A 20,631-nucleotide genomic window follows, 5' to 3' on the forward strand; every position below is an offset into this window, starting at 1 on the left:
ATTGTATACATAAATTATTCAGATAAGAATCTTGCTTGAAACAGATTGTATTCAGAATAATCGATATCTGAAGTTAATATACCGATTGATTTTGACACAGTTGAGATTGTGATCAGTGACTAAGAACGATACCGATATCAGAAAGATCAGAAATTTCAGAAATGTCAGAAATTTATTTTTGGTCTGAGTTGGCAGATTATCTTATACGATTGTTGTTTTGTATCTGCTTGAGTAGTATTATTGTTCTAAAACAATATTTGAGACAGCTTGTATTATTTGAGGGCATATTATATTTGCAGATGATATATAGCAGTTGATCAGAACGACATGAAGACGTGATTGATTAGTCAGAATTGACAATATTGCCAGAAATTGCCGTTTTATGAGTTTACTGAACTCACTGGATCAGTATAGATTAGTGATATTGTGAATCTGATTTTATAGTACTGTTATTCTGAGTCAGTGTTTGATACAGATTATTCAAACCGAATCAGAGCTGAATTCGAGAATTTCGGCAGTTAAGATATTTAACCAGAATGTTCAAAACTTAATTTCGATAATCAGAGCAGAGCATCGATCAGAGTGACAGATATGTGATTTTTACTGTATGAGAATGATTATCGTATGATGTCAAATGTGTCAGATTTGCACGACAGAATTTGATATCGATAGTCAGAACCGAATACCAGGTAGGTCTTTTTTTTAATTTATATTATTAACTGATTTTTTTTACCAAATAGTTCGAATCTGAAATGACAGATAGTGTCAGAAACACACAATAGTGGATTCAGTTTTCATTTTGGTAACTGAGAATGGATAATATTCGGACAGACAGTTTTGATATAGACAGATTAAATCAGTTATGATGGAAATTGTACTAAAATGTTGGCAGAAATTGTACTGAAATGTCTGAATTGTCAATAAATGAAGACAGAAAGATAGAAATCAGAAGATTTATTACAGAATTTGTATAATTCTGACTAGACATGGGGAGTATATTTCGATGAATTTCGTAATGAGACCACTGCAATACTTTCCAGATTGTGATATGATATGATTGTGATTGACAGATTGTTCAATCTATATCTAGTAGTTGTACAAGATGACGTACACACATGACCAGATGACAAAGATCGATGTCAAAGAAATAGTCAGATTGACCAGAATGTTGAAATAGATTATATCAGATTGTGGATTTTGATTGAGTTTGTAATTGTGGCAGAACATACCATGAACTCATTTATATATTATCCACTGACTGATAGATAGCCAGAGCGTACTATCCATAAATTAAAAGATATTTATGGAGTTGTAGTGCTGGATGTTAGCACTAGTTGACATGACATATTGTCACTATATGAATTATTGTACGATAATAGTTATCAGATAACTAGATGGATAATGAATTAGTTACAGACGATACATTGTACAGTGAGTACTGCGGATTTCCTCTGAATGAGAATGATATTACGGTGATATCTGGGATTGAATTTGATAAAAGCAGAAATCTGATAAAGAAAATGAAGCTGATGCAGAAAAGAATGAAAAACAGCTTCGAATGAACAGACTAAATATGCCAAAGTCGGACGATGACTGTTGGTATTTGAAGCCGAAGATTGAGTAAATCCTTGACTGGGATAAACAGATTTGATAACAGCTGATGATGTTGACTCGTTATGAGTTGTTGATTGGTATATACAGATGTTGTATAGCCAATATTGTGAGATTGATTCTGTCAGAATTATTTTGAGGGTATTATAATATTATACTTCTTGAATTCTTATTCCAGTTTGGAATCATAGAGAAACGAATATTATTCTGTTGTTAAAAACACAGTAAGATTTTCAGAATAGCAAAGAGACTACTTGACAGATAGGATCTAATATAAGACCGAGATTTCAGAATAATTTCATTGAGATGAGTTTTCCGAGTTACCTCTTTTATACGTTTCATTTTGATATCTGAATTGATTATTTGTGATTTCGAGGACGAAATCGTATCTTAGAGGGGGAGAAATGTAAGGCCCGAGAATTTGATTACTGTAATCAGAAATGATTTGGTGATAATTAATATGATTATAAACGGAACGGATCGGATCGGGAGAGCCGAAAGAAGATTTGACATTATGTGTGAAGAATAGGCTTTGCGCACATGCGCGACGTAGTTGGGCGCACCTGCGCGAAGAAGACAGAACCATTCGCGCACCTGCGCGATTTGAATGCGCGCACATGCGCGACATGTCCAGAACCTGCGGCGCATATGCGCGAGTAGATATGCGCACATGCGCGACATGGCCAGAATCTTCGGCGCATATGCGCGAGTAGATACGCGCATATGCGCGAGAGGCAGAAATGCAGAAGTGTCGGGCAGGCAGAACATCCGGCGCATATGCGCGGCTTTGTGTGCGCATATGCGCGCGGCATGCAGAATGGAAAAATGCCACTTGGTCTCTTGAATGCAAAGTGTATATATATGTATATATAAGGAACAAACCTTGATTCCTCACCATTTAGATCAGGAAGGAGACGAGAACTTTGGGAGCAATTCTTCAAGCAAAGAATTAGTGATCACGAAGAAACCGCCCGTTAGATTTTCAATCCGACTTCAGCACCGAGTTCCTATCAACGCAGGCTACAACTGGACGTAAGTTTTGTTACATTTAGACATGATTTGAAATTATGATATTGTCAGAATTGAATATGAATCAGATATAGTGTTTCTGCTATAGTAGACATTGTATAATTGAAGTCAGATTAAAGAATAGACTGTTTATACAATTGTTATGATTTTCGAAAGATATTGATTGGGATTTGATATCAGAGTTGTGTTGTTACTGATCTTAAGTGTACAGATATTGTAATTATGAATTGTACTGATACTGATTATGAATTCTGATATTATATCTGTGATGTTGAGATTGATGGGGATATCGAAACTGTATTGTTATGCGGTCGAAACATCAGTTGATTTAGAGTAATCAGATTCAGTAATGATTTCGATGATATCGTTGATATGAATTAGATTGTACCTTGTTCAGATATGGATCAGATTATATACTGATTTGAGTATTGATCAGAACATGTTTTGAATCGAATTATATATTGATATTTTATTTATACGATTGTCATTGCCAGACTGGGTATGGACAGATTGGAATACAAGACTTCGTCTTCGTCAGACCGGGAAGACAAAGGTATAATTCATGTTTTGTTTTGGGAAGACACAACTCAAATGAGATTCAATTTGAGTTTCCCAACAAAATAACATACTAAATTGTTGTTTAGATTTTGTTATGATTATGCTTTGTTTATAGATTTATATTCAAGCATTTAAGATAGAAGAGTCATTGGCAGATTTGCCAAATTTCTAGATGTTCGGTGGTATCGACGCATAGGAGCAGATTTTCTCCGATTGTAGACATTCGATACAGACAGGACCGAAGTCTAGGAATAAGACGTACCGTCACCCCGATTGGGAGGGTAGGTGACAGACAGTGACGTCTTATTCACACCGGGATCCCTAGAGTTAGAGTCGAGTCGAGTCAAGATATGAATTGATTTGAGTTGCATGCTTATTTTATTTTGGTTTCAGAGATTATGGAAACCATTGTTACTGCACGCTTATTTTGATTTGGTTTCATAGACTATGAAACCTATTGTTATTGATTTTATGCATGATAATATGCTTTATGATTTATATTGTGTATATGCATGTCTACCATGTTTTATACTGGGATTTATTCTCACCGGAGTATCCGGCTGTTGTTTTTTTTTGTATGTGTGCATGACAACAGGTGGGACAGAATCGGGGTCAAGAAGATGATGAGAGAAGACGAGTTTAGAGTGGTGATTCCGGACTTATTGTAGACTTGGTTTAATAATTGTAATTTAGTAGTTGAACTTTAGACTAGTTTGAATAATTGTTGTACATTATTGTACTTATATACTAGATGTATATTAGTTACATTCCATTACGCTCCGCACTTGTGTTTTAAAAGAAAAATTTTTAGACCCTGTTTAGTTTAATTGATAATTAAATCCAAAGATGATTAAGAAAATGATTAGCGTCCGGGTCCCCACATAATACGTGTTTGTCGAGTATTGCAGATAGCGGATTGCGAATCGAAGACATTGTCAAAAATTGTACTGAAAAGTAAAACAGATAAGTGTTGATGAATATTTTAAAATATTTAGTAAGATATAAAGTATGAAATTTTACTTTATAAATGTTTACTCCCACTGTTTTTACATCTTTCACTACCCTCTAGTGAAAACGGGAAACTCCTTTCCTCAGTAGGTACGCAAGGTCCAATTAGCGAATTATGATCCCGAATAATATCGGCCAATCAATATTCCTAAAAGGTAGTTTCCAATTGCATCACTATGCAACCCTCTACGTAAACTTTTGTCTCACGTTTGATTAGGACTAAATAATATGCCGTCGTTCATCTTTACCTGTCAAGCCTTACCCATCGATGTTGAACCTTAATGGACGGTCGCCATGAGTCCCCTCAATAATATGAGCCGAAATCATGGGAGTTCCACGTAGTTCACATCACCATGTCAATGGATGTCACAGCTTTCCGGTGTCCAGTGCCCCCCCAATAATATGAGCCGAGCCCCGAACACGGGTAGCGTTTATCAAGCACCCATTGTCGATGGAAGACATGGAAATTATAAACAACTTTATAATTCCCCTTTTCGGGCTTGATATTAATTTTGAATCTTATTCAAAATGAGGGTTTTTAATTTTGAAAGGTCTCATCATTAATTTATTTAAAAGCTCGCCATGTTTGATCGTATGTTTGCCGGATTCATGCAACTTTGTTATTATCATAATAATAACGCACATACTCATTGTTTATAACATATTATGCATTTATTATAAACAATAAACATAACAAGGATGATCAATCGCCCCAATACTAATGGCCCGTGTGAGCTAAACACGGGCCAAGGTCCAATCCTAGGTAAATGTATGGGATGCAAATGCAACTATTACATAAGCTTCCAATATTTACATTTCTTCGATCTTCATAATCATCAAGGTCACCATCTTCTAATCTTGATCTTCCACTATACAAATATTTACAAATAAATATCATGGCAAATATGGATACATCTCATGGGGTGGGAACGGGACATAAACCAAGCCCACTTTAAATTTGATAATTATTACAATCATTCAACACAAAATATCCTAGCATACACCTAGCAAATTGGGCTTGGGGTTTTGATCATCCTTCACGCATAATATCACATATTATACACCATCAATTAATTATCACAATAATTAATTGATCCAATATTATATATCTTGATCCAATCACTAACCGCCACGATTATAAACTAAATTAACAAAGTATACAAACTCCTTTGTGTACTTTTTAATTAATTTATTTATAACCGAATTACTTGTAAATCACGATTTACGACAAATAATTAAAGTCCAACTTCAATTATTTATTTTATGAGATAATATGTACAAATTTTATGGATTTAAACTTAAGGGCCCAAAAAATTATTTTTCACCAAAAATATTTTGGCCCATTTAAATTTGATAAACATAAAAATTGTACATTAATTAAATGTTTTATAAAATAAATATATTGTTTTTGTTTTATTAAATGTTTAAATATTATATGTTTTATAATAAATTGTATAAAATATAAGTTGTTGTGTAATTATAAGTTTTTACTATTTTTTACAGGTTCGATAAAACAAGAATAAACTTCGCGTTGCAAATGGGATTAAGATGATTCTTAGACCTGTAGAAAGTTGATGTTAATATCTACAATATTGGTGACAAGCATGAGATAAAAATCGTCTCACAATTGGGATGAAATTAAGCAACAAATAAATTTACCAAAGGAGTGGCAGTTTTACCATGCTCTAATATTTTGATCATATCTCTCAAATTACTTGGTCAAATGGTTTGAAAAAAATACCACAACTAGACAACTCAATTATCCACATGTTTTTTTTATGTGAAGAAGCAAATTCGGAGAAGAAGATTTTCAAAAGTGATGTGTAATATAATATAATATCTTTGAACACCAATGAAGACCTATGTGTAAAAAAATAATATTTTATTTGTGGTTGTCTCCCCAAATTTGGCTATAAATAGGGGTGCATTGTAATGAATTGAGATATCCCTCATTCTATGAACAACCCTTTGAGTTCATAATATTTCTCTTTATATTTTTCCTTTATTTCTTCATTTAAATATAATTAGCACGTTAATTTCATATTCAAAGTTTTACACTTTGAATAATGAATAGCTAACTTCCTAAAGTTGAGATGAAAAGGTGAAACTCTTGGCATGATAATAAAGTTACTAAAAGGTAAGAATCTATGTTTTATATTATTTAATCATTATTTATTGTTTATGTTATATTTATTTCTTTAAGCATTTTTATACCCTATTTATAAGTGAGAGTTTTGATTTATTGTTCTTGGAACCATTTAAATGTTAGTTTGGTATTACCAATTATTTAAAGTGGATGACTGGATTTATTATATATGAATATATTATAATATTAAATTACTTGGAACCATTTAAATGTTTGTTTGGTTTTACCAACCATTTAAAGTGGAAACCTTGATTTACTATATATAAATATATCATAATATTAATTTCTTGGTACCATTTAAATGTTAGTTTGGTTTTACCAACCATTTAAAGTGGGAACCTTGATTTAGTGTTTACAAATATATATATAGCACAATAAATACTTGACAAAATTTATAAGTTTTGGTATATATTATATACTTATAAGATAATAATATATAACATAATATAAATATGATTATTTATTATGTTAAAAACCATTTTATTAAGTGGATTTCAATAATGTTCGTTAATGTTAACTTTATTAAAATACCGAGAGTGGATCCTTTAATCTCAACTACTTAAATTAAAATTTGAACAATTAAAAATTACCAATTAAAGATTCAAACAACTAAAAGAAAAAATAAATAAAAAGACATTGTAGTGGACTTGTAATTACCTTAGCTTCCTCGTGGATACGATATTCGAACTCATCGAATTATACTACTTGTGGACAACCTGCTCTTGGGAGTGCAACAATCAAAGTCGCAACAAGTTTTTGGCGCCGTTGCCGGGAAAGTATAATTTAATTTCAAGTCTATTTAATTTTGTTTATAGTTTATTTTTCTTTATTTGAATTTTTATTGCTTTTGTGTGTTTTTATTCTTTTGCATTTGCATTTGCATGAGCATTTGGTCACGTACACTTAGTGGTCGACTCATTCGAAATAACCCTTTATTTTTACAAAACATGGCGGAAGAACCCATCCAAGAAAATGAAGATGAAATTCAATCTCAACATGATCATGATAGACGAAGAACACTTAGAGATCACATGAATCCTACACGTACTAGTGAACCTTCATGTCTAGTTTTTCCCCCTGATGCATCTCATTTCAATTTTAAGCCTGATATTATCCAACTTTTACCCAATTTTCATGGCTTAGATTCTGAAAATCCATACATGCATTTACGAGAGTTTGAAGAAGTGTGCAACACATATAATGATCTAAATTGTAGCATGAACACCATTCGACTTAAGCTTTTTCCTTTTTCTTTAAAAGATATAGCTAAAACTTGGCTACAAAATCTTAGATCGGGATCCATTCGAACTTGGGATGAATTGCAACAACAATTTTTGAAAAAGTTTTTTCCATCTCATAGAACAAATTCTTTCAAAAGGCAAATCATCACTTTCACTCAAAAACAAGGAGGAACTTTTTATCAGTGTTGGGATAGATACAAAGAATTGCTTAATCTTTGTCCACATCATGGTTTTGAAATTTGGAGAGTTGTTTCTCAATTTTGTGAAGGCTTAACACCTAAAAATATGCAAATGATTGAATTTATGTGTAATGGAACATTTGAAGATAAAGATCCAAACGAGGCAATTGAGTATCTCGATTCATTAGCTGAAAATGCTCAAAATTAAGACACTATAGGTACAATCGAACCATCAAACAAGATTCAATCTCCCACATCTGGTGGAGGTATGTACACTCTCAAAGATGAACATGATCTTCAAGCTAGATTTACCTCTTTGGCAAGAAAATTTGAGGCACTTGAATTGAAAAAGAATGGTCAATTAAAATCTGTTCAAGAAATTGTGTGTCACATCTGTGATATAAGTGATCATTTTACAAAAAATTGTCCCACTTTGCTCTCTTTTAAAGAATGTCTCCATGAACAAGCCAATGTTTTGAACAATTTCAAAAGGCCAAATTTTGAACTATTTTCTCAAAATTACAATCTAGGTTGGCGAAATCATCCAAATTTTAGTTGGAGAAATGATAATGCTGCACAATTTTCACAACCAAATTTCCAAAATCAACAAAATTTTCAAAATTATGCATCTTATGTTCCTCCACCTAAAAGAAATTCGGAAGATACATTGAATTCTTTCATTGCAAAGCAAGAGTCTATCAATACTCAAACTGCTCAAACCATGACAGATTTGAAAGGTACTCTTGCTAAATTTGCATCTGCACTTAATGTTCATGAAAAAGGTAAATTTCCTTCACAAACTCTGCCTAATCCCAAGGATCATCATTCACAAACTGGAACTTCTGGAACCCAACCGATGGATCAGGTAAAATCTGTTATTACCCTTCGAAGTGGTAAGGTTGTGGAAAAATCCATTCTTGAACCTTGTGAAGATGATGATAAATCAACTCCAAAGGGTAAGGAAGTGGAACCCATAACTTGCGAAGAGGAGATTCAACAGACAGTGTCACCACCATTCCCCCATGCATTGAAAAATACAAAAAAATCAAATTTGAATTCTGATATATATGATATTTTTAAACAAGTAAAAGTTAATATTCCTTTATTAGATGCAATAAAACAGGTACCATCATATGCCAAATTTTTGAATGACTTGTGCACTGTGAAAAGAAAATTGAATGTGAAAAAGAAAGCATTTTTACCGAACAAGTAAGTGCAATCATTCAAAATAATAATACTTTGAAATACAAAGACCCTGGTTGTCCTACTATTTCATGTATTATTGCAGAACGAAAGATTAAAAAATCCTTACTTGATCTTTGAGCTAGTTTGAATTTACTTCCATATTTAGTTTATCAAGAACTCAATCTAGGCAAGTTAAAATCTACTTTGGTAAAACTTTTACTTGCCGATAGATCTGTTAAGGTGCCAAGTTGTATGGTAGATGACATATTGGTCCAAGTTGATAACTTTGTATATCCTGTCGATTTCATGTTTTTAGATATACAACCTATCGAAGCTTGTAATGCAATTCCTGTAATTCTGGGTCGTCCATTTTTAGCAACTTCTAATGCTCTTATAAATTGCAGGAATGGAATAATGAAGTTGTCATTTGGTAACATGACCTTGGAGCTCAATGTTTTTAATCTTTGTAAGCAACCACATGACAAAGGAGATGAAAGTGAAGATGAAAATCTTATTGAAACTCTTGTGGAAGAAAACATTCAAGAAGGGAGTACTCGTGATCAATTAGATATTTGTTCAATTGAAATTGTTAAAGAAAATATTGAAATTGATCTTGATGATTTTATCAGGTATCACTCGTTACCAGGATCAGAGAAAGAATTTGATGCAAAATATGAGAACAAAAACGAACCACCCATATTGGAGTTAAAACCCTTGCCAGAAGAATTGAAGTATGCATTTCTTGGAGAAGATGAAACATATCCGGTGGTAATTTCTTCCAAACTAGAAAGTGATCAAGAAGGTAAATTAGTTGATATGCTTAAAAGACATAAAAATGCAATTGGTTGAACACTAAAAGATCTCAAGGGCATTAATCCATTAATTTGCACACACAAAATTCATTTAGAAGAAAATGCTAAAACATCTCAACAACCACAAAGGAGATTAAATCCACACATGAAAGATGTTGTGAAAACTGAAGTTCTCAAACTACTTGATGTTGGGATTATCTACCTTATTTCTGATAGTAAGTGGGTAAGCCCAACACAAGTAGTTCCAAAAAAATCTGGCATCACAGTGATAAAAAATGAAAAAGAAGAATTGTTAACAAGTCGAGTCCCATCTAGTTGGCGGATGTGTATTGATTATAGAAAATTAAATGACGCCACTAGAAAAGATCATTTTCCATTACCATTTTTGGATCAAATTTTAGAAAGTGTATAGGTCATCCATACTACTGTTTTCTTGATGGATATTCAAGTTATTATCAAATTCCCATTGAACTTGAAGATCAAGATAAAACTCACATGTCCTTTTGGAACATTTGCATTTAGAAGGATGTCATTTGGATTATGCAATGCCCCAGCAACATTTCAAAGATGTATGCTAAGTATTTTTTGCGACATGGTTGAAAATTGTTTGGAAATTTTCATGGATGATTTTACTGTCTTTGGGAATACATTTGATAATTTTCTTGAAAATTTGGAAAAAGTTTTAAAAAGATGCAAAGAAAAAGATCTTATTTTAAATTGGAAAAAATGTCATTACATGATTACTTTTGGAATTGTTTTGGGACATGTCGTGTCATCTCATGGAATTGAAGTTGATAAAGCAAAGTTGATGTCATTGCCAATTTACCCTCTCCAAAAACCATTAAAGAAATTCGCTCATTTTTGGGACATGCTGGATTTTATAGGAGGTTTATAAAGGACTTTAGTTTAATCTCTAATCCCATTTGTAACCTCTTAACAAAAGACACTGTATTTGAATGGACTCAAGAATGTCAAAATGCTTTTGATAAAATCATTCGACATTTAACATCAGCTCCTATCATGCAACCTCCTGATTGGTCTTTACCATTTGAAATCATGTGCGATGCGAGTGATTATGCAGTCGGTGCAGTATTGGGTCAAAGAAGAAACGGTAAGCCTTATGTGATATATTATGCAAGTAGAACTTTAAACAATGCTCAAATGAATTACTCCACAACTGAAAAAGAACTACTTGCTGTAATATTTGCATTAGATAAATTTCGTTCTTATTTGATTGGATCAACGACTATTGTGTTTACTGATCATTCTGCTATTAGATATTTGTTGACCAAACAGGATTCAAAGCCACGACTGATACGATGGATTTTGTTGCTCCAAGAATTTGACATTGTGATCAAAGATAAAAAAGGAACTGAGAATATCGTAGCCGATCATTTATCGAGACTAGTATCAGGATCATCTTGTGAAATGACACCAATTAACGATAATTTTCCTGATGAACATTTATTTTCAATTACTACTACATCTTGGTTTGCTAACATAGTAAATTTTCTTGTGACAGGAAAAATGCCACCGCAATGGAGTTCTCAAGATAAAAGAAAATTTTTGAATGAGGTAAAAAACTTTTATTGGGATGATCCGTATCTGTTCAAGTATTGTCCGGATCAAATTTTTCGACGTTGCATACCCGACAATGAGGTAAGTAGTGTCATTAAATATTGTCATTCAGAAGCATGCGGAGGACATTTTTCTTCAAAGAAAACAGCTGTAAAAATCTTGCAGTGTGGATTTTATTGGCCCACTTTGTTTAAAGACATCCACGAAATCTTCAAGATCTGTGAAAATTGTCAAAAATTGGGTGCGATGTCAAAAAGAAACATGATGCCTTTGAATCCTATTATAGAAATTGAAATCTTTGATTGTTGGGAAATAGATTTTATGGGACCTTTTCCAGAGTCGTTTGGATATTTGTATATTTTAGTTGCAGTTGATTATGTTTTCAAATGGATAGAGGCAATTCCATGTCGAACAAATGATCATAAAATCGTCATCAAATTTTTAAAAGAAAATATTTTTAGTAGATTTAGAATTTCCTCGAGCCATGATAAGTGATGGGGGAACTCACTTTGTTAATAAACCATTTGCTTCATTGATGAAAAAATATGGTATTACTCATAAAGTAACTACTCCTTATCATCCTCAAACAAATGGACAAGTTGAATTAGCTAATAGGGAGATAAAGCAAATTTTGGAAAAAACTGTTAACTCAAATAGAAAAGATTGGTCTCTGCGACTTAATGATGCACTTTGGGCATATCGAACAGCTTTTAAAACATCATTGAATATGTCTCCCTATAGGTTGGTTTATGGAAAACATTGTCATTTGCCTGTGGAATTGGAACATAAAGCTTATTGGGCGATCAAAACTTTAAATTCAAGCATGGATGATGCCAACAAATTGCGTAAATTGCAACTTAATGAACTTGATGAACTCAGAAATGACGCGTATGAGAATTGAAGGATTTATAAAGCAAAAATCAAATCATTTCATGATAAAACAATTCTTAGAAAATCTTTTGAGATCGGTAAAAAAGTTTTGCTTTATAATTCTCGACTTCACATATTCCAGGAAAATTACGATCAAGATGGACAGGCCCATATTTTGTAAAGCATGTGTATACTTATGGAGCTGTGGATATTGAAAATCCTAAAAATGGTGATATTTTTAAAGTAAATGGACAAATGCTTAAACCATTTTAAGAAAATGAAATCTTTCAAGAAGAGTTTATTTCCCTTTCTGATCCTTGATTTTTTTTATTTATTATTTATTTTTTTTTTGGTGTTGCATTTAAGTTTTATTGTTTTTATTTCAGGTTTTCTTAATATTTTTATTTTCCCGGTTAAATGGCGGATAACGGTACTCCGTGACTCTCATAGTCGGTTAAACCAGTTTCCCACAATTGCTGATACAAAAATAAAAAAAAATAATTTCTTTTCTTTTCAAAATGGATGAAATTCTCTCAAAAATTTGTAAATATTTTCCCTCTGTTTCTGAAAATGTTCTTAGAAAAATGTATGCAGGAAGGTGTGAAAGATTGAGATTGCTAATGCAAAAAGGAATTCCAGAAGATATTCGTCTTGTAATAGAAGCTAAGGTCCGATTAGGAGGAGAAGTTCCACAATCATTGCTCATTCGGTATTTGCCTGGATTAGGAAAAAGCACTTATGCGAAAAAATGAAGGGCCAAAAGTTTAGGGGTTTGTCATAAGTGTACAAGATAGACTTGTGACAAACGATGCAGATCTTTGGGATGTGTTTCCAATAACAGAGAAGATAAAATTGGTTTCATTAAGAATGGGCTGAGTAAGGAGTCTTTAGATAACATCTTATTGACTCTTGAGACGCATTCTAGTGGACATGTGCATATTGAACTTCTCCGTTTATGGAAACAATTCCAAGATGATCGTCATAGTCTTGGGAATCCGACTAAAAAAGACCCTGTTTGCCAATTTATAAGAAAATTGGATGGGAAGCATATCCTCGACTCATAGAAGGCATTGAAGCCGTTTCTGGACGTAAAACCAGAGGAAAATTGTGAGCCACAATCACACTACTGTTTATATGCATGTGTGTCATTATTATTTTTACTATTTATTCTGTTTACAGCTGTGACCCATAGTTTTGTCATGATAACATATTACCCCTATAAAATCTCTCATCTTTCTCTCTATTTTCGCAGACAAAAAAAGAAAGGAAAAACATGGCTAGATCCTCTGCACAAACATTGAAAAATATTTGTGTATTTTGTGGATCGAGTCCTGGAAAAAATGAAGTGTTTGTAGAAGCAGCGAATAATCTTGGAAAGATATTGGCTGAGAGAAAAATTCACTTGGTATATGGGGGAGGTAATATTGGGTTAATGGGATCTGTTTCAACATCTGCTCATCTTGGAGGTAGTCAGGTTTTGGGTATTATTCCTACAGCTTTAGCTGAAGGAAATATTACAGGTGTTACGATTGTGGAGGAATTAAAAGTTTTTTCTATGTATGAAAAAATCACTCAAATGATTGAAAATTCTGATGCTTTTATCGCACTACCAGGTGGTTTTGGTACATTAGAAGAAATTTTTCACACTGTTTCTTGGGCACAACTTAATATCCATAATAAACCTGTGGGCTTGTTGAATATCAATAATTATTATGACAGTTTGTTGACATTTCTTGATAAAGCTGTGGAACAGAATTTCATTTCAGAAAATTCACGACGAAAGCTCATCTGTGCTTCGACTGCCGACCAATTAATTAATGATTTGGAAGCTTTTGTTCATAAGCCTGATCCGATGATAACAAAGATCAATTGGTCGCAATCAAGCAGTAAGAAAAGGAAGTTGGATCATTGATTCAAAAGTCGTGGATTGGTTTGCGTTTGTTTCAGTTTGTTATCTTCAATAAAATTCCAGGTGATATCTCTTTCATTATGTACTCTTATTAATAGTTATTTTGACATTAGGGACAATGTCATATTCTGATTGGGAGGAGAACAAACTTATAAAAAAAATTTTTTAAAAAAAATAAATATATATATTATTTTAAAATAAAATCATGTTTATTGTTTGTATCTTAGTAATTTTTGCAAAAATGTCATACATTACATGTTTGAAAGAGTTAAATTAGAACATGCATTAATCTATTTAAGAATGTTTAAATTTTTATTTAAAAAAAAAATCAATTTTAATATTTTGATCAATATAAAAATATGATTTATGAAATCTTTTTGAGTGATTAACCATTGTGATAAAATCAGGTATTAAAGTATATGGCCCAAGAAAACAGCTTTCGAGCCTTTATTGATCATGAGAGAAACTATCTATTGTTTAGATCTTGAGTTCTTATTTTGAAAAAAAAATGATATTTCCTGAAAAAAAGGAGAAAAATATAAAAAGAAAGATATTGAAGATCTATGTAATTTTTAAGTTATATGTTACGACCCATATATCTCTCACAAAAAAAAAAGAAAGAAAGAGAGATTTTTTGTAATGCCTGAGAATTCGATTATGGTAATCTGATATGACTTATTGATGATGAATTGAGGTGATTATAGCCGGGCCATTCTGAGACCAGACTGGGCAAAACATATGGAAAGTACAATGTTTGGACAGAACTATTGGCGCCCGAGTGGTAGGAAATGACCGCCCGAGCGCCAGTGTTCAATAAGAATACCATTCAGGCAGAACCTGTGGCGCCCGAGCGGTAGAAAATTACCTCCCGAGCGCCAATGGATAACAAGCCGAGTACCGGGCAGAGTGTTCGGCGCCCAAGCGGTAGTTTATAACCGCCCGAGCGCCGACTGAAAATCATGGAGAATGAGACACGTATCATTGCCATGCAAGTTGAGGTATATATATGTATATATCTTCATTCCCCTCATTTATCAGCTGGAAGAGTCGAGAAAACCTTATGAGAAATCCTCCAGCTTCTTCGTAGCGTTGAATTGTGATTATGCGAGATCCGTCCGTCTGATTTTGAATCCGAATTCACTACTGTGATCCTATCATTGACAGCTACAACTGGACGTAAGTTTTGTTACGTTTAGATACGATTTGAAATTATGATATTGTCAGAATTGAATAGCAATCATATATGGTGTTTCTGATACAGTAGACATCGTATAATTGAAGTCAGATTAAAGAACAGACTATTTCTATAATTGTTATGATTTTCGAAATCGATTTGACTGAGATTCGATATCAGATTTGTATTATCATTGAAATTATGAGTTATACCGTTATTGATTATGAGTTCTGGTATTATTTCTGAGATGTTGAGATTTAAGGGGTTATCGAGACTGTATTGTTATATCGTCGAAACCTCAGTAGATTGATATTGAACAGATTTACGATTGACTGAGATTGTATTGTTGTACTGTATGTCGATTGACATTAATCAGAGAGTATGTTGATTTGAGTATTGATCAGAACAGGTTCTGAATTGAGTTACATGTTGATATTTTGTCTGTTCGGTATTGTCATTACCAGATTGAGAATGGACAGAGTTGAATTCAGGACTTCGTCTTCGTCAGAGCGAGAAGATAACTCGAGTGAGGTTTGGCTCGAGTTTCCCTAAATCACATATTTTACCTTATTGTATTGATTTGATTAACGTACTTGTTCTCTTGATTTATAGACAGCAGGTATTAGACGAGTATTCTCTTGACAAAAGTGCCTGATAGTGGTGGGATCACCACGGGCACATTGTACGATGTCACAAGATCGTGTATTGGCGATAGTGCCAAAGTCTGTCACCGGATGATTGGCTATCGATGTGGATAGATATGTGGCTTTTTCTATTACTGGTGATCGTTACTGTATCGATGTGGATAGAATCGTAACTCTTCTATTACTGATGATCGATATCATATCGATGTGGATAGAATTGGAGTTCTTCTATTACTGGTGATCGATACTATATTGATGTGGATAGAATCAGAGCTTCTTCTAATACTGGTGATCGATACCCTATCGACGTGGATAGAACTGGAGTCTTTTCTATTATTGTTGGTCGATATGGGAATGCCAACTTCTGGAAACCGGGATCCCTAGACTATGATTGAGTCTAGTCTTAAATGTGGAGTCATGAGTCTAATTGATAGTTTATATTGAGTTACATTGATTATGTTCCTGAATATGGTATATGATGAATTATGTTCCTGATGATGGTACATGTTTAGAATAAGATTTATTCTTGATATGGATTTATATTCTGATTTGAATACATGTTAGACATATCTGTTATATGCTTTTATATTGTTTTATGATTGTATGTATACATGATTTATACTGAGAATGTAATTGTCACCGGAGTTATCCGGCTGTTGTCTTGTTTGTATGTGTGCATGGCAACAGGTGGGATAGGATCAGGGTCAAGAAGAGAACGAGGCTGGACTAGGTAGCGTGGTGATCCGGGCTTCGAAGCAACGTAGGATTCAGCAATGATATATAGTTGAACCTAGTTGAATTCTTGTAGATAATACAAGATTTATATGTTTATGTTTAGTATGTAATCTGAATTGAATTACATTACGTTTCCGCTTTGTATTTTAAAAAAAAAAATTTAGACCCTGTTTATTATAATTGGTTGAATTATTCCTAAAGACGATTAAGGAATGAATTAGCGTCCGGGTCCCCACAATAGGTGGTATCAGAGCATTAGGTTCAAGAACAGTAGGTTCTAGAACTGTAGGTTCTTGAGACTGAGATAGAAGCTAGTGAGCGGGGTAGATTGAGTTTTCTTTCCCTGCTTTTGATTGCTAGCACGTGATTTATTATAATGTTGAATTACACTGTGTATGCTAGCATGCTAAGTATGATTTACTGCTTTTAATTACATGATTACCAGAATATCTGAATTGATTTGGTAATATGTCTGATTAAAAAATGAATCAGAACAAATTCTTGATCAGAGGTAAGCTGATCAGGAAGGGACTGAGATGGATTTATCTCCTGTGATTGCTAACCCTTGTGGTGATCAGATATACCTCCTCGAAGAATTCCGGAAAGGGGTAGTACTTCGACTGATCAGATAGATGTATTAGAAACTCCGATGGAAACACAGTTGAAACAGTTTCAGTCATTTCAGCCGCCGATTCTGAGGAGTGGTTAGACGTTTGAAGATTGTGAGAATTGGTTAGATGACATAGAAATACTGTTTGATTTACTGGACTATCCAAATGAACGGAGAATTAAACTGATGCCCAATCAGTTACACGAGGTCGCTAGGAGTTGGTGGATTACAACCAAAAGAGTATTAGAACAGCGGGGTACGCTGATTACGCGGGAAGTCTTTAAAGCTGAATTCTATCGAAGATTCTTCTCAGGATCATACCGAGAGGACAAGAGAGCAGAGTTTGAGAATTTGAGACAAGGACAACTGAATATTGAAGAATATGTTGCTAAATTCTCTACTTTACTGCGTTTTGTTCCTCAGATAGCTGGGAATGATGAAGCTGTAGCTGATCAGTTCATCAAAGGATTGAATTCAGAGATAATTGCATTGATAAATATGCAACAACCCTACCATTTTGCTGATAATTTGAATAAAGCAAAAAGAGCTGAGGCGAGTCTGATTAGAAAACAAGAAAGGTTGTGTGCAATGCAACCCCAGACACAACAATCCCCTCTCCGATTGGATAGTGGCAGTACGAGTGGGAAGCAAGATTTGCTGAAAGCTCGAAAGAAACAGTTTAAGAAGTTAGGAAGTGGACCGATTGGTTCATCTAGCTCCAGTGGTTCTAGCCCGAGTTATACTGGAGTTTATTGTAGAACTTGTGGAGGAAGGCATCCCACAGAACAATGCCGAGGTGTACTGGGTATTTGTCATGTTTGTCGACAACCAGGACACTTTGGTAAAGTCTGTCCACAGAGAGGTTCCCAAAGATTTCAGGGAGCAGAATCATCTGGTGGTAGTGATCGAGGAACAGACCCAGGACACACGTAATTATATAGTGGCAGGTAATAATCTTTTATGATTATATTGCATATGTATTGATATATACTAATGCATTCCCTACGATTATCTTTGACTGAGTTGCATTGATATATGTTATACCTGTTGGGTCTGTATTACTGTAGTATTGATCTTTGTACCTTTTGGGTAGAGGAATTGATATCAGTGAATTCTGTGATATATTGTATACTACAGTAAAAAGGGAATGGGATTGAATTAAATTGTGTTGTACTTGTGTTGTCTGATTCTGACTACATTACTGATATTGATATGCTAACAAGTACAGAACTATTATAGATTCTTTCCATGAAATGGTAAGATTTGGACCTGAAATGAGCAAAGAATGAATGATATACGGTAAGGATTCTCGATTTTGAATTCCTTGATATCCGTATTATGTATGATTCGACGATTATCGAAAAGAATGGAGTAATTCCTTATGTCTTCAGTTGATTACTGAAGTTGAGCCTATCTGGAAATTATTTGTCAGTAGCAAGAGAGTTGCTATAGTCGTTCCACATGAAATTCCGGATTTGTCCTATCTATGGAAAGCGATTTCAGCCTTGATTCGATATCAGGGTATGATTGATTGAATCGAACAGTTGAAATCTGTATTGAATATTCTGGGAACTGAGATTGTTGTATACAGAATTGTTCAGATATGAATCTTTATTATAACAGAGGGTATTCAGAGTCTATGATATCTGAAGATAGTATATTGACTGATTATAGCACAGTTGAGACCGTGATCTGTGGATGAGAACGACATTGAAAATGGCAGAACTTCATAAATGTCAGAAATGTCAGAAATTGCGTTTTATGCGTTTACTAGATTAGTATAAATGATTGGTATTTTGAATCCGATCCGATATTACTCTTATTCTGAATCCATATTTGATGCCGATTGTTATGAACCGTTGAGATTATATACAGTTCAAGCCGACTCAGAGTTGATTTTGAGAATTACAGCAGTTCAGAAGTTTGATCAGACTGTTCAGAACTTGATATCGATAGTTAGAACAGTGTGTCAATCAGAATACCAGGTAGGTAATGCTTTATTTTATATAATTAGCTGATTTGTTTGTGCCAGATATTTCAAATTTGAAATGACAGGTATTGTCAGATGCACACAGTAATAGATTCAGTATTATTCTGGTAACAGGAAATGTGTGATAATTCGAACGGACAGTTTTGATGTAAACAAATGAAATCAGTTATGTCAGAATTTGTATTGAAATGTCTAAATCGCTGATAGATGAAGACAGAAAGATAGAAACCAAGAGATTGGTTATACAGATTATCGATTCTTGAATAGAAATGGGGGTACATTTCTATGAATTTCGTGACGAAACTATCGAAAATCTTGCTATGACAGTGATATGATGTGATTATTATTGAACGATTGTTCAAATCTGCGGATGTTATATTGTACAGGATGACGTATAGATATGATCAGACGACTTAGATGTATGTCAGAAAAGGGGTCAGATTGTATTGAATGCCAGAGTGATTATATCATACCGTGATTTTTGATTGATTTTGTACTTTTGACAGAATGTATAGCATGATTTTTCATCTATGGTTTATAGATTGAAGGATAGTCGGAGTGAACTATCTAGATACTGGAGGATATCCAAGAACTGTGGTGCTGGATTTTTGCACTAGTGACCTGATGTCTTGTCACTTTATGAAATATTGTACAATAATAGCTAGTAGATGAGTATCGAGATAGCTCTAGTCGAGGCATTGTACAAGGAGAACTGCGGATTTCCTTCGTATGGGGATAATACTGCGGTGATGCTTGATAGTGAAAATAAAACTGATTCAGAAGCAAATGAAGATCGCTCGGAAATTGATATGAAATAAGCCAACGTCGGATGATGATTGTTGGTATGGAAGGCCGAAGATTGAATATATCCTTGAATAGGATTAACAGATGATGATATTGATTTGCTATCGAGTTGTTGATTGGTATATACGGATGTTGTATAGCCAATAGTTGTGATTGATTCTATCACAAGTTATTTTGAATAGAATTTTTATATTATACTTCTTAAAAGACTCCTCTAGTCGGGGATCAGAATCAGTAAAAGAATGATAATTTAGAATGAAGACTATTATGTTGTTGAAAGTGTAATAGAGTAGTTAGAATATCGAAGAAACTATTGGGAAGACAGAATCCGAGATGAGACAGAGATTTCAGAATTGTTTCATTGAGGTGAGCTTTCTGTTGGTTTCTGTACCTAAGATTTCGAGGACGAAATCGTATTTTAGGGGGGGGAGAAATGTAATGCCCGAGAATTCGATTATGGTAATCTGATATGACTTATTGATGATGAATTGAGGTGATTATAGCCAGGCCATTCCGAGACCAAACTGGGCAAAACATATGGAAAGTAC

The 20,631-nt window shown here is 33.7% G+C and overlaps 1 pseudogene; it reads left to right on the forward strand.

The window, feature by feature from the left end:
- The first annotated feature begins 7,884 nt into the window (after positions 1–7,884).
- Positions 7,885–13,281, forward strand: LOC142537613 (uncharacterized; annotated as a pseudogene).
- Positions 13,282–20,631: the final 7,350 nt, after the last annotated feature.

This window comes from Primulina tabacum, chromosome 2, assembly GCF_025594145.1.
Source record: "Primulina tabacum isolate GXHZ01 chromosome 2, ASM2559414v2, whole genome shotgun sequence".
In the NCBI taxonomy this organism is placed as follows: domain Eukaryota; kingdom Viridiplantae; phylum Streptophyta; class Magnoliopsida; order Lamiales; family Gesneriaceae; genus Primulina; species Primulina tabacum.